General features: G+C 67.2%; 6 non-coding genes across 6 annotated transcripts; all 6 read left to right on the forward strand.

The window, feature by feature from the left end:
* The first annotated feature begins 604 nt into the window (after positions 1 to 604).
* LOC141412130 (5S ribosomal RNA) lies at positions 605 to 723 on the forward strand. The gene has a single exon (XR_012436969.1). It is a non-coding gene; the product is annotated as a 5S ribosomal RNA (ribosomal RNA).
* Positions 724 to 2,872: 2,149 nt separating this feature from the next.
* On the forward strand, positions 2,873 to 2,991 carry LOC141412725 (5S ribosomal RNA). The gene has a single exon (XR_012437567.1). It is a non-coding gene; the product is annotated as a 5S ribosomal RNA (ribosomal RNA).
* A 2,147-nt stretch (positions 2,992 to 5,138) lies between these two features.
* On the forward strand, positions 5,139 to 5,257 carry LOC141412474 (5S ribosomal RNA). Its single transcript, XR_012437313.1, has one exon. It is a non-coding gene; the product is annotated as a 5S ribosomal RNA (ribosomal RNA).
* A 2,155-nt stretch (positions 5,258 to 7,412) lies between these two features.
* LOC141412853 (5S ribosomal RNA) lies at positions 7,413 to 7,531 on the forward strand. The gene has a single exon (XR_012437695.1). It is a non-coding gene; the product is annotated as a 5S ribosomal RNA (ribosomal RNA).
* A 2,150-nt stretch (positions 7,532 to 9,681) lies between these two features.
* On the forward strand, positions 9,682 to 9,800 carry LOC141412986 (5S ribosomal RNA). The gene has a single exon (XR_012437828.1). It is a non-coding gene; the product is annotated as a 5S ribosomal RNA (ribosomal RNA).
* A 2,160-nt stretch (positions 9,801 to 11,960) lies between these two features.
* LOC141412585 (5S ribosomal RNA) lies at positions 11,961 to 12,079 on the forward strand. The gene has a single exon (XR_012437427.1). It is a non-coding gene; the product is annotated as a 5S ribosomal RNA (ribosomal RNA).
* The last annotated feature ends 2,039 nt before the right edge of the window (positions 12,080 to 14,118 follow it).

The raw sequence follows: 14,118 nt of genomic DNA on the forward strand, positions 1-14,118 counted from the left end.
GTGTTTGGTTTTGTTTCTTCTTCCCAAGATCCCGGGTGGGAAAGGGGCCAGAGGTGAAGTCCTGGGCTGGAAAGCCTCACGATTCAGCCCCGCAGCCCCAGGCCCTGAGTGTGGAGGAGGGCGGAGCGGGTCGGCGAAGGGCGCGGCTGCCGTTTTCCTGATGGGCTGGAGGGGCAGTGGCGCTTTCCGGACGAAGAGGACCGGAAGGGTCCCCGAGACCTCCGCTGGGAGCCACGCACCCATCCAAGGATACGGCTCCAGGAGGCGACGGAGGAGGGCGCCTGCTTGCCCTGGCCCGAGCTGTGCATCCCCCGCCTTGGCCACAGCAGTGGACATTCCCAGAAGAACAAGCGCCCGAGAGCACTGAGAAATTTTCCCCCGAGAAAACTTGACCCTCGTCCTGGCAGCAGGACACCTCGGGAAGAAAGCCACCCAGCGGCCACCTGGGCGAGACCGGCTGCCCGAGCAGGCGCGCGGGGCCTCTGGCCGCTGGCCCCGGGCTGCCAGCCCCCACCCGGACTCCCAGCCGTGCCAGGAGAGCAGTGTGGAGACGCACGCCGGGGCCCTCGGCAGGCTCTTGGGGCTCCCGGAGGCGGCGGCTAACGTCTACGGCCATACCACCCTGAACGCGCCCGATCTCGTCTGATCTCGGAAGCTAAGCAGGGTCGGGCCTGGTTAGTACTTGGATGGGAGACCGCCTGGGAATACCGGGTGCTGTAGGCTTTTGCTCCTCCCTCCCTCGCTGCTCCTTTTGTCTTCGGGGACTTCGCCACCACCCCCCCACCACCACCACCACCCCCAGCACCACCACCACCACCACCACAACGACCCACCGTGACCACGACCCCGACCCCGACCGGGCCACCCGCCAGACCCACGCACACCGAATCCTCACAGCTACGTCCCCGAATCCTCTCCCGTCCCCACACTCTTCTGGGGCGCGCGCCCGCGACACGGGTCACCAGCGAGGTTGGTCCCAGGCCACGTTGGGGACCGCTCCCCAACTGCCCTCCAGGCGGGCGGGGAGGGACGTGCGGAAGCCATGATAAAGTGGGTCCTGCACCCCAGCGGGCCCCACAGCGGGACGCGCCACACCTGGGCTCGCCACGAGGTGGTGCACTGGGTCCAGGGCAAGACGCCAGGGGACAGAGAAGCAGGGAGCCTCAGTCGGGTGCTGCTCCACGTCGCGCTCCGTCGCTCAACTCAAGACAGGGCAACCAGCGCGCGACCTCTACGTGGGATCCCGCCTCCCACGGCAGAGCCTGCGGTCACAGGGACAGAGGGCGTAGGCCGCCAGAGCTCCGGATGCCAGCGGCAGCTCCCCGTCACGCTCAAAGGGAGGGAGGGCCGCCGCTGGCGCCCAGTCGCCTGTGCCACCCTCCGGGTCTCAAAGCACTCCTCAGTCAGCTCAAGGACCGGGGCCACCTGGCCTTCGGGGTCACATGGGCTTGGGCACGACGGAAGGGACCGCTTGCCCCTGTGGAACAGACATTTTCCCCGTGGACAACCTCAGGTGCCGGGACCCTCTGCTCCGCCTTGGAAAACCCACCTTCTGCAATGTATGCCCAACGCAATCAGGCCGAGCAGGTTGACCCCCTCGGCCCGGCCCCAGTGTGTGATGGGGCTCTGTGCGTGAGGGCTTGCTCTTCCCCACCTACACCAGGCACGGCATCTAACACACACACACACACACACACACACACACACACCACGCAGAGACACCCAGACCACGCACGCACGCACGGGGATGCACCCTCCTCTCCCCCACCCCACACACGAGCAGCCGAAGGACAAGAGGGTATGGCTGGGGCCTGAGCGGGAACAAGCGAAGCCTTGGTTTGCGGCCCCTCGGCCAACTGCATCAGGATTTTTGTCTGGGCTCGGAGGCCAGAGGATCTCTGCCATTTGCTAGCAGGGCCAGGGATGGCAGGAGGGTGGGTACGGGGCTCAGCCAGGGCCAGTTCTGCTGGCACGATCCTGTAGCACGTGGCCGCGTAGCACGGGGCCGGGTCTGAAGGAGGCCAAGCAGGGGCACAAGACCCAGCAGCGGCACAGGGAAGAGGCCCAGGACACCCAGGAGCAGACGAGACCCGGGAGTCGTGCGTGCTTGGCGTGGCCGCGGGCCCCGTGATGCACGAGGACTCGAGTGCTCAGCCCCGTGTAGTGGCCGCGAAGGCCTGCCTGGGAGAAACGCCCCGGGAGGCCGGCAGGAACCCGGGATCGGAAGGGATGTGGAGGGGCCCCGGGTCGGAGGAGATGGCTTTGTCTGTGTTTGGTTTTGTTTCTTCTTCCCAAGATCCCGGGTGTGAAAGGGGCCAGAGGTGAAGTCCTGGGCTGGAAAGCCTCACGATTCAGCCCCGCAGCCCCAGGCCCTGAGTGTGGAGGAGGGCGGAGCGGGTCGGCGAAGGGCGCGGCTGCCGTTTTCCTGATGGGCTGGAGGGGCAGTGGCGCTTTCCGGACGAAGAGGACCAGAAAGGTCCCCGAGACCTCCGCTGGGAGCCACGCACCCACCCAAGGATACGGCTCCAGGAGGCGATGGAGGAGGGCGGCTGCTTGCCCTGGCCCGAGCTGTGCGTCCCCCGCCTTGGCCACAGCAGTGGACATTCCCAGAAGAACAAGCGCCCGAGAGCACTGAGAAATTTTCCCCCGAGAAAACTTGACCCTCGTCCTGGCAGCAGGACACCTCGGGAAGAAAGCCACCCAGCGGCCACCTGGGCGAGACCGGCTGCCCGAGCAGGCGCGCGGGGCCTCTGGCCGCTGGCCCCGGGCTGCCAGCCCCCACCCGGACTCCCAGCCGTGCCAGGAGAGCAGCGTGGAGACGCACGCCGGGGCCCTCGGCAGGCTCTTGGGGCTCCCGGAGGCGGCGGCTAGCGTCTACGGCCATACCACCCTGAACGCGCCCGATCTTGTCTGATCTCGGAAGCTAAGCAGGGTCGGGCCTGGTTAGTACTTGGATGGGGGACCGCCTGGGAATACCGGGTGCTGTAGGCTTTTGCTCCTCCCTCCCTCGCTGCTCCTTTTGTCTTCGGGGACTTCGCCACCACCCCCCCCACCACCACCACCACCCCCAGCACCACCACCACCACCACCACCACAACGACCCACCGTGACCACGACCCCGACACCGTCCGGGCCACCCGCCAGACCCACGCACACCGAATCCTCACAGCTACGTCCCCGAATCCTCTCCCCTCCCCACACTCTCCTGGGGCGTGCGCCCGCGACACGGGTCACCAGCGAGGTTGGTCCCAGGCCACGTTGGGGACCACTCCCCAACTGCCCTCCAGGCGGGCGGGGAGGGACGTGCGGAAGCCATGAGAAAGTGGGTCCTGCACCCCAGCGGGCCCCACAGCGGGACGCGCCACACCTGGGCTCGCCACAAGGTGGTGCACTGGGTCCAGGGCAAGACGCCAGGGGACAGAGAAGCAGGGAGCCTCAGTCGGGTGCTGCTCCACGTCGCGCTCCGTCGCTCAACCCAAGACAGGGCAGCCAGCGCGCGACCTCTACGTGGGATCCCGCCTCCCACGGCAGAGCCTGCGGTCACAGGGACAGAGGGCGCAGGCCGCCAGAGCTCCGGATGCCAGCGGCAGCTCCCAGTCCCGCTCAAAGGGAGGGAGGGCCGCCGCTGGCGCCCAGTCGCCTGTGCCACCCTCCGGGTCTCAAAGCACTCCTCAGTCAGCTCAAGGACCGGGGCCACCTGGCCTTCGGGGTCACATGGGCTTGGGCACGACGGAAGGGACCGCTTGCCCCCGTGGAACAGACATTCTCCCCGTGGACAACCTCAGGTGCCGGGACCCTCTGCTCCGCCTTGGAAAACCCACCTTCTGCAATGTATGCCCAACGCAATCAGGCCGAGCAGATTGACCCCCTCGGCCCGGCCCCAGTGTGTGATGGGGCTCTGTGCGTGAGGGCTTGCTCTTCCCCACCTACACCAGGCACGGCATCTAACACACACACACACACACACACACACACCACGCAGAGACACCCAGACCACGCACGCACGCACGGGGACGCACCCTCCTCTCCCCCACCCCACACACGAGCAGCCGAAGGACAAGAGGGTATGGCTGGGGCCTGAGCGGGAACAAGCGAAGCCTTGGTTTGCGGCCCCTCGGCCAACTGCATCAGGATTTTTGTCTGGGCTCAGAGGCCAGAGGATCTCTGCCATTTGCTAGCAGGGCCAGGGATGGCAGGAGGGTGGGTACGGGGCTCAGCCAGGGCCAGTTCTGCTGGCACGATCCTGTAGCACGTGGCCGCGTAGCACGGGGTCGGGTCTGAAGGAGGCCAAGCAGGGGCACAAGACCCAGCAGCGGCACAGGGAAGAGGCCCAGGGCACCCAGGAGCAGACGAGACCCGGGAGTCGTGCGTGCTTGGCGTGGCCGCGGGCCCCGTGACGCCCGAGGACTCGAGTGCTCAGCCCCGTGTAGTGGCCGCGAAGGCCTGCCTGGGAGAAACGCCCCGGGAGGCCGGCAGGAACCCGGGATCGGAAGGGATGTGGAGGGGCCCCGGGTCGGAGGAGATGGCTTTGGCTGTGTTTGGTTTTGTTTCTTCTTCCCAAGATCCCGGGTGTGAAAGGGGCCAGAGGTGAAGTCCTGGGCTGGAAAGCCTCACGATTCAGCCCCGCAGCCCCAGGCCCTGAGTGTGGAGGAGGGCGGAGCGGGTCGGCGAAGGGCGCGGCTGACGTTTTCCTGATGGGCTGGAGGGGCAGTGGCGCTTTCCGGACGAAGAGGACCGGAAGGGTCCCCGAGACCTCCGCTGGGAGCCACGCACCCACCCAAGGATACGGCTCCAGGAGGCGACGGAGGAGGGCGGCTGCTTGCCCTGGCCCGAGCTGTGCGTCCCCCGCCTTGGCCACAGCAGTGGACATTCCCAGAAGAACAAGCGCCCGAGAGCACTGAGAAATTTTCCCCCGAGAAAACTTGACCCTCGTCCTGGCAGCAGGACACCTCGGGAAGAAAGCCACCCAGCGGCCACCTGGGCGAGACCGGCTGCCCGAGCAGGCGCGCGGGGCCTCTGGCCGCTGGCCCCGGGCTGCCAGCCCCCACCCGGACTCCCAGCTGTGCCAGGAGAGCAGCGTGGAGACGCACGCCGGGGCCCTCGGCAGGCTCTTGGGGCTCCCGGAGGCGGCGGCTAGCGTCTACGGCCATACCACCCTGAACGCGCCCGATCTCGTCTGATCTCGGAAGCTAAGCAGGGTCGGGCCTGGTTAGTACTTGGATGGGAGACCGCCTGGGAGTACCGGGTGCTGTAGGCTTTTGCTCCTCCCTCCCTCGCTGCTCCTTTTGTCTTCGGGGACTTCGCCACCACCCCCCCCACCACCACCACCACCCCCAGCACCACCACCACCACCACCACCACAACGACCCACCGTGACCACGACCCCGACCCCGTCCGGGCCACCCGCCAGACCCACGCACACCGAATCCTCACAGCTACGTCCCCGAATCCTCTCCCCTCCCCACACTCTCCTGGGGCGCGCGCCCGCGACACGGGTCACCAGCGAGGTTGGTCCCAGGCCACGTTGGGGACGGCTCCCCAACTGCCCTCCAGGCGGGCAGGGAGGGACGTGCGGAAGCCATGAGAAAGTGGGTCCTGCACCCCAGCGGGCCCCACAGCGGAACGCGCCACACATGGGCTCGCCACAAGGTGGTGCACTGGGTCCAGGGCAAGACGCCAGGGGACAGAGAAGCAGGGAGCCTCAGTCGGGTGCTGCTCCACGTCGCGCTCCGTCGCTCAACACAAGACAGGGCAGCCAGCGCGTGACCTCTATGTGGGATCCCGCCTCCCACGGCAGAGCCTGCGGTCACAGGGACAGAGGGCGCAGGCCGCCAGAGCTCCGGATGCCAGCGGCAGCTCCCCGTCCCGCTCAAAGGGAGGGAGGGCCGCCGCTGGCGCCCAGTCGCCTGTGCCACCCTCCGGGTCTCAAAGCACTCCTCAGTCAGCTCAATGACCGGGGCCACCTAGCCTTCGGGGTCACATGGGCTTGGGCACGACGGAAGGGACCGCTTGCCCCCGTGGAACAGACATTCTCCCCGTGGACAACCTCAGGTGCCGGGACCCTCTGCTCCGCCTTGGAAAACCCACCTTCTGCAATGTATGCCCAACGCAATCAGGCCGAGCAGATTGACCCCCTCGGCCCGGCCCCAGTGTGTGATGGGGCTCTGTGCGTGAGGACTTGCTCTTCCCCACCTACACCAGGCACGGCATCTAACACACACACACACACACACACACACACACAAACACCACGCAGAGACACCCAGACCACGCACGCACGCACGGGGACGCACCCTCCTCTCCCCCACCCCACACACGAGCAGCCGAAGGACAAGAGGGTATGGCTGGGGCCTGAGCGGGAACAAGCGAAGCCTTGGTTTGCGGCCCCTCGGCCAACTGCATCAGGATTTTTGTCTGGGCTCGGAGGCCAGAGGATCTCTGCCATTTGCTAGCAGGGCCAGGGATGGCAGGAGGGTGGGTACGGGGCTCAGCCAGGGCCAGTTCTGCTGGCACGATCCTGTAGCACGTGGCCGCGTAGCACGGGGCCGGGTCTGAAGGAGGCCAAGCAGGGGCACAAGACCCAGCAGCGGCACAGGGAAGAGGCCCAGGGCACCCAGGAGCAGACGAGAACTGGGAGTCGTGCGTGCTTGGCGTGGCCGCCGGCCCCGTGATGCCCGAGGACTCGAGTGCTCAGCCCCGTGTAGTGGCCGCGAAGGCCTGCCTGGGAGAAACGCCCGGGGATGCCGGCAGGAACGCGGGATCGGAAGGGATGTGGAGGGGCCCCGGGTCGGAGGAGATGGCTTTGGCTGTGTTTGGTTTTGTTTCTTCTTCCCAAGATCCCGGGTGTGAAAGGGGCCAGAGGTGAAGTCCTGGGCTGGAAAGCCTCACGATTCAGCCCCGCAGCCCCAGGCCCTGAGCGTGGAGGAGGGCGGAGCGGGTCGGCGAAGGGCGCGGCTGCCGTTTTCCTGATGGGCTGGAGGGGCAGTGGCGCTTTCCGGACGAAGAGGACCGGAAGGGTCCCCGAGACCTCCGCTGGGAGCCACGCACCCACCCAAGGATACGGCTCCAGGAGGCGACGGAGGAGGGCGGCTGCTTGCCCTGGCCCGAGCTGTGCGTCCCCCGCCTTGGCCACAGCAGTGAACATTCCCAGAAGAACAAGCGCCCGAGAGCACTGAGAAATTTTCCCCCGAGAAAACTTGACTCTCGTCCTGTCAGCAGGCCACCTCGGGAAGAAAGCCACCCAGCGGCCACCTGGGCGAGACCGGCTGCCCGAGCAGACGCGCGGGGCCTCTGGCCGCTGGCCCCGGGCTGCCAGCCCCCACCCGGAATCCCAGCCGTGCCAGGAGAGCAGCGTGGAGACGCACGCCGGGGCCCTCGGCAGGCTCTTGGGGCTCCCGGAGGCGGCGGCTAGCGTCTACGGCCATACCACCCTGAACGCGCCCGATCTCGTCTGATCTCGGAAGCTAAGCAGGGTCGGGCCTGGTTAGTACTTGGATGCGAGACCGCCTGGGAATACCGGGTGCTGTAGGCTTTTGCTCCTCCCTCCCTCGCTGCTCCTTTTGTCTTCGGGGACTTCGCCACCACCCCCCCCACCACCACCACCCCCAGCACCACCACCACCACCACCACAACGACCCACCGTGACCACAACCCCGACCCCGTCTGGGACACCCGCCAGAACCACGCACACCGAATCCTCACAGCTACGTCCCCGAATCCTCTCCCCCCCCACACTCTCCTGGGGCGCGCGCCCGCGACACGGGTAACCAGCGAGGTTGGTCCCAGGCCACGTTGGGGACCGCTCCCCAACTGCCCTCCAGGCGGGCGGGGAGGGACGTGCGGAAGCCATGAGAAAGTGGGTCCTGCACCCCTGCGGGCCCCACAGCGGGACGCGCCACACCTGGGCTCGCCACAAGGTGGTGCACTGGGTCCAGGGCAAGACGCCAGGGGACAGAGAAGCAGGGAGCCTCAGTCGGGTGCTGCTCCACGTCGCGCTCCGTCGCTCAACCCAAGACAGGGCAGCCAGCGCGCGACCTCTACGTGGGATCCCGCCTCCCACGGCAGAGCCTGCGGTCACAGGGACAGAGGGCGCAGGCCGCCAGAGCTCCGGATGCCAGCGGCAGCTACCCGTCCCGCTCAAAGGGAGGGAGGGCCGCCGCTGGCGCCCAGTCGCCTGTGCCACCCTCCGGGTCTCAAAGCACTCCTCAGTCAGCTCAAGGACCGGGGCCACCTGGCCTTAGGGGTCACATGGGCTTGGGCACGACGGAAGCGACCGCTTGCCCCCGTGGAACAGACATTCTCCCCGTGGACAACCTCAGGTGCCGGGACCCTCTGCTCCGCCTTGGAAAACCCACCTTCTGCAATGTATGCCCAACGCAATCAGGCCGAGCAGATTGACCCCCTCGGCCCGGCCCCACTGTGTGATGGGGCTCTGTGCATGAGGGCTTGCTCTTCCCCACCTACACCAGGCACGGCATCTAACACACACACACACACACACACACACACACACACACACCACGCAGAGACACCCAGACCACGCACACACGCACGGGGACGCACCCTCCTCTCCCCCACCCCACACACGAGCAGCCGAAGGACAAGAGGGTATGGCTGGGGCCTGAGCGGGAACAAGCGAAGCCTTGGTTTGCGGCCCCTCGGCCAACTGCATCAGGATTTTTGTCTGGGCTCGGAGGCCAGAGGATCTCTGCCATTTGCTAGCAGGGCCAGGGATGGCAGGAGGGTGGGTACGGGGCTCAGCCAGGGCCAGTTCTGCTGGCACGATCCTGTAGCACGTGGCCGTGTAGCACGGGGCCGGGTCTGAAGGAGGCCAAGCAGGGGCACAAGACCCAGCAGCGGCACAGGGAAGAGGCCCAGGGCACCCAGGAGCAGACGAGACCCGGGAGTCGTGCGTGCTTGGCGTGGCCGCGGGCCCCGTGACGCCCGAGGACTCGAGTGCTCAGCCCCGTGTAGTGGCCGCGAAAGCCTGCCTGGGAGAAACGCCCCGGGAGGCCGGCAGGAACCCGTGATCGGAAGGGATGTGGAGGGGCCCCGGGTCGGAGGAGATGGCTTTGGCTGTGTTTGGTTTTGTTTCTTCTTCCCAAGATCCCGGGTGTGAAAGGGGCCAGAGGTGAAGTCCTGGGCTGAAAAGCCTCACGATTCAGCCCCGCAGCCCCAGGCCCTGAGTGTGGAGGAGGGCGGAGCGGGTCGGCGAAGGGCGCGGCTGCCGTTTTCCTGATGGGCTGGAGGGGCAGTGGCGCTTTCCGGACGAAGAGGACCGGAAGGGTCCCCAAGACCTCCGCTGGGAGCCACGCACCCACCCAAGGATACGGCTCCAGGAGGCGACGGAGGAGGGCGGCTGCTTGCCCTGGCCCGAGCTGTGCGTCCCCCGCCTTGGCCACAGCAGTGAACATTCCCAGAAGAACAAGCGCCCGAGGGCACTGAGAAATTTTCCCCCAAGAAAACTTGACCCTCTTCCTGGCAGCAGGACACCTCGGGAAGAAAGCCACCCAGCGGCCACCTGGGCGAGACCGGCTGCCCGAGCAGGCGCGCGGGGCCTCTGGCCGCTGGCTCCGGGCTGCCAGCCCCCACCCGGACTCCCAGCCGTGCCAGGAGAGCAGCGTGGAGACGCACGCCGGGGCCCTCGGCAGGCTCTTGGGGCTCCCGGAGGCGGCGGCTAGCGTCTACGGCCATACCACCCTGAACGCGCCCGATCTCGTCTGATCTCGGAAGCTAAGCAGGGTCGGGCCTGGTTAGTACTTGGATGCGAGACCGCCTGGGAATACCGGGGGCTGTAGGCTTTTGCTCCTCCCTCCCTCGCTGCTCGTTTTGTCTTCGGGGACTTCGCCACCACCCCCCCCCACCACCACCACCCCCAGCACCACCACCACCACCACCACCACCACAACGACCCACCGTGACCACGACCCCGACCCCGTCCGGGCCACCCGCCAGACCCACGCGCACCGAATCCTCACAGCTTCGTCCCCGAATCCTCTCCCCTCCCCACACTCTCCTGGGGCGCACGCCCGCGACACGGGTCACCAGCGAGGTTGGTCCCAGGCCACGTTGGGGACCGCTCCCCAACTGCCCTCCAGGCGGGCGGGGAGGGACGTGCGGAAGCCATGAGAAAGTGGGTCCTGCACCCCAGCGGGCCCCACAGCGGGACACGCCACACCTGGGCTCGCCACAAGGTGGTGCACTGGGTGCAGGGCAAGACGCCAGTGGACAGAGAAGCAGGGAGCCTCAGTCGGGTGCTGCTCCACGTCGCGCTCCGTCGCTCAACACAAGACAGGGCAGCCAGCGCGCGACCTCTATGTGGGATCCCGCCTCCCACGGCAGAGCCTGCGGTCACAGGGACAGAGGGCGCAGGCCGCCAGAGCTCCGGATGCCAGCGGCAGCTCCCCGTCCCGCTCAAAGGGAGGGAGGGCCGCCGCTGGCGCCCAGTCGCCTGTGCCACCCTCCGGGTCTCAAAGCACTCCTCAGTCAGCTCAAGGACCGGGGCTACCTGGCCTTCGGGGTCACATGGGCTTGGGCACGACGGAAGGGACCGCTTGCCCCCGTGGAACAGACATTCTCCCCGTGGACAACCTCAGGTGCCGGGACCCTCTGCTCCGCCTTGGAAAACCCACCTTCTGCAATGTATGCCCAACGCAATCAGGCCGAGCAGATTGACCCCCTCGGCCCGGCCCCAGTGTGTGATGGGGCTCTGTGCGTGAGGGCTTGCTCTTCCCCACCTACACCAGGCACGGCATCTAACACACACACACACACACACACACACACACACACACACACCACGCAGAGACACCCAGACCACGCACGCACGCACGGGGACGCACCCTCCTCTCCCCCACCCCACACACGAGCAGCCGAAGGACAAGAGGGTATGGCTGGGGCCTGAGCGGGAACAAGCGAAGCCTTGGTTTGCGGCCCCTCGGCCAACTGCATCAGGATTTTTGTCTGGGCTCGGAGGCCAGAGGATCTCTGCCATTTGCTAGCAGGGCCAGGGATGGCAGGAGGGTGGGTACGGGGCTCAGACAGCGCCAGTTCTGCTGGCACGATCCTGTAGCACGTGGCCGCGTAGCATGGGGCCGGGTCTGAAGGAGGCCAAGCAGGGGCACAAGACCCAGCAGCGGCACAGGGAAGAGGCCCAGGGCACCCAGGAGCAGACGAGACCCGGGAGTCGTGCGTGCTTGGCGTGGCCGCGGGCCCCGTGACGCCCGAGGACTCGAGTGCTCAGCCCCGTGTAGTGGCCGCGAAGGCCTGCCTGGGAGAAACGCCCCGGGAGGCCGGCAGGAACCCGGGATCGGAAGGGATGTGGAGGGGCCCCAGGTCGGAGGAGATGGCTTTGGCTGTGTTTGGTTTTGTTTCTTCTTCCCAAGATCCCGGGTGTGAAAGGGGCCAGAGGTGAAGTCCTGGGCTGGAAAGCCTCACGATTCAGCCCCGCAGCCCCAGGCCCTGAGTGTGGAGGAGGGCGGAGCGGGTCGGCGAAGGGCGCGGCTGCCGTTTTCCTGATGGGCTGGAGGGGCAGTGGCGCTTTCCGGACGAAGAGGACCGGAAGGGTCCCCGAGACCTCCGATGGGAGCCACGCACCCACCCAAGGATACGGCTCCAGGAGGCGACGGAGGAGGGCGGCTGCTTGCCCTGGCCCGAGCTGTGCGTCCCCCGCCTTGGCCACAGCAGTGGACATTCCCAGAAGAACAAGCGCCCGAGAGCACTGAGAAATTTTCCCCCGAGAAAACTTGACCCTCGTCCTGGCAGCAGGACACCTCGGGAAGAAAGCCACCCAGCGGCCACCTGGGCGAGACCGGCTGCCCGAGCAGGCGCGCGGGGCCTCTGGCCGCTGGCCCCGGGCTGCCAGCCCCCACCCGGACTCCCAGCCGTGCCAGGAGAGCAGCGTGGAGACGCACGCCGGGGCCCTCGGCAGGCTCTTGGGGCTCCCGGAGGCGGCGGCTAGCGTCTACGGCCATACCACCCTGAACGCGCCTGATCTCGTCTGATCTCGGAAGCTAAGCAGGGTCGGGCCTGGTTAGTACTTGGATGGGAGACCGCCTGGGAATACCGGGTGCTGTAGGCTTTTGCTCCTCCCTCCCTCGCTGCTCCTTTTGTCTTCGGGGACTTCGCCACCACCCCCCCACCACCACCACCACCCCCAGCACCACCACCACCACCACCACAACGACCCACCGTGACCACGACCCCGACACCGTCCGGACCACCCGCCAGACCCACGCACACCGAATCCTCACAGCTACGTCCCCGAATCCTCTCCCCTCCCCACACTCTCCTGGGGCGCGCGCCCGCGACACGGGTCACCAGCGAGGTTGGTCCCAGGCCACGTTGGGGACCGCTCCCCAACTGCCCTCCAGGCGGGCGGGGAGGGACGTGCGGAAGCCATGAGAAAGTGGGTCCTGCACCCCAGCGGGCCCCACAGCGGGACGCGCCACACATGGGCTCGCCACAAGGTGGTGCACTGGGTCCAGGGCAAGACGCCAGGGGACAGAGAAGCAGGGAGCCTCAGTCGGGTGCTGCTCCACGTCGCGCTCCGTCGCTCAACCCAAGACAGGGCAGCCAGCGCGTGACCTCTACGTGGGATCCCGCCTCCCACGGCAGAGCCTGCGGTCACAGGGACAGAGGGCGCAGGCCGCCAGAGCTCCGGATGCCAGCGGCAGGTCCCCGTCCCGCTCAAAGGGAGGGAGGGCCGCCGCTGGCGCCCAGTCGCCTGTGCCACCCTCCGGGTCTCAAAGCCCTCCTCAGTCAGCTCAAGTACCGGGGCCACCTGGCCTTCGGGGTCACATGGGCTTGGGCACGACGGAAGGGACCGCTTGCCCCCGTGGAACAGACATTCTCCCCGTGGACAACCTCAGGTGCCGGGACCCTCTGCTCCGCCTTGGAAAACCCACCTTCTGCAATGTATGCCCAACGCAATCAGGCCGAGCAGATTGACCCCCTCGGCCCGGCCCCAGTGTGTGATGGGGCTCTGTGCGTGAGGGCTTGCTCTTCCCCACCTACACCAGGCACGGCATCTAACACACACACACACACACACACACACACACACACACACACACCACGCAGAGACACCCAGACCACGCACGCACGCACGGGGACGCACCCTCCTCTCCCCCACCCCACACACGAGCAGCCGAAGGACAAGAGGGTATGGCTGGGGCCTGAGCGGGAACAAGCGAAGCCTTGGTTTGCGGCCCCTCGGCCAACTGCATCAGGATTTTTGTCTGGGCTCGGAGGCCAGAGGATCTCTGCCATTTGCTAGCAGGGCCAGGGATGGCAGGAGGGTGGGTACGGGGCTCAGACAGCGCCAGTTCTGCTGGCACGATCCTGTAGCACGTGGCCGCGTAGCATGGGGCCGGGTCTGAAGGAGGCCAAGCAGGGGCACAAGACCCAGCAGCGGCACAGGGAAGAGGCCCAGGGCACCCAGGAGCAGACGAGACCCGGGAGTCGTGCGTGCTTGGCGTGGCCGCGGGCCCCGTGACACCCGAGGACTCGAGTGCTCAGCCCCGTGTAGTGGCCGCGAAGGCCTGCCTGGGAGAAACGCCCCGGGAGGCCGGCAGGAACCCGGGATTGGAAGGGATGTGGAGGGGCCCCGGGTCGGAGGAGATGGCTTTGGCTGTGTTTGGTTTTGTTTCTTCTTCCCAAGATCCCGGGTGTGAAAGGGGCCAGAGGTGAAGTCCTGGGCTGGAAAGCCTCACGATTCAGCCCCGCAGCCCCAGGCCCTGAGTGTGGAGGAGGGCGGAGTGGGTCGGCGAAGGGCGCGGCTGCCGTTTTCCTGATGGGCTGGAGGGGCAGTGGCGCTTTCCGGACGAAGAGGACCGGAAGGGTCCCCGAGACCTCCGCTGGGAGCCACGCACCCACCCAAGGATACGGCTCCAGGAGGCGACAGAGGAGGGCGGCTGCTTGCCCTGGCCCGAGCTGTGCATCCCCCGCCTTGGCCACAGCAGTGGACATTCCCAGAAGAACAAGCGCCCGAGAGCACTGAGAAATTTTCCCCCGAGAAAACTTGACCCTCGTCCTGGCAGCAGGACACCTCGGGAAGAAAGCCACCCAGCGGCCACCTGGGCGAGACCGGCTGCCCGAGCAGGCGCGCGGGGCCTCTGG

The sequence above is a fragment of the Castor canadensis genome, chromosome 10, assembly GCF_047511655.1.
Source record: "Castor canadensis chromosome 10, mCasCan1.hap1v2, whole genome shotgun sequence".
Lineage (NCBI taxonomy): Eukaryota > Metazoa > Chordata > Mammalia > Rodentia > Castoridae > Castor > Castor canadensis.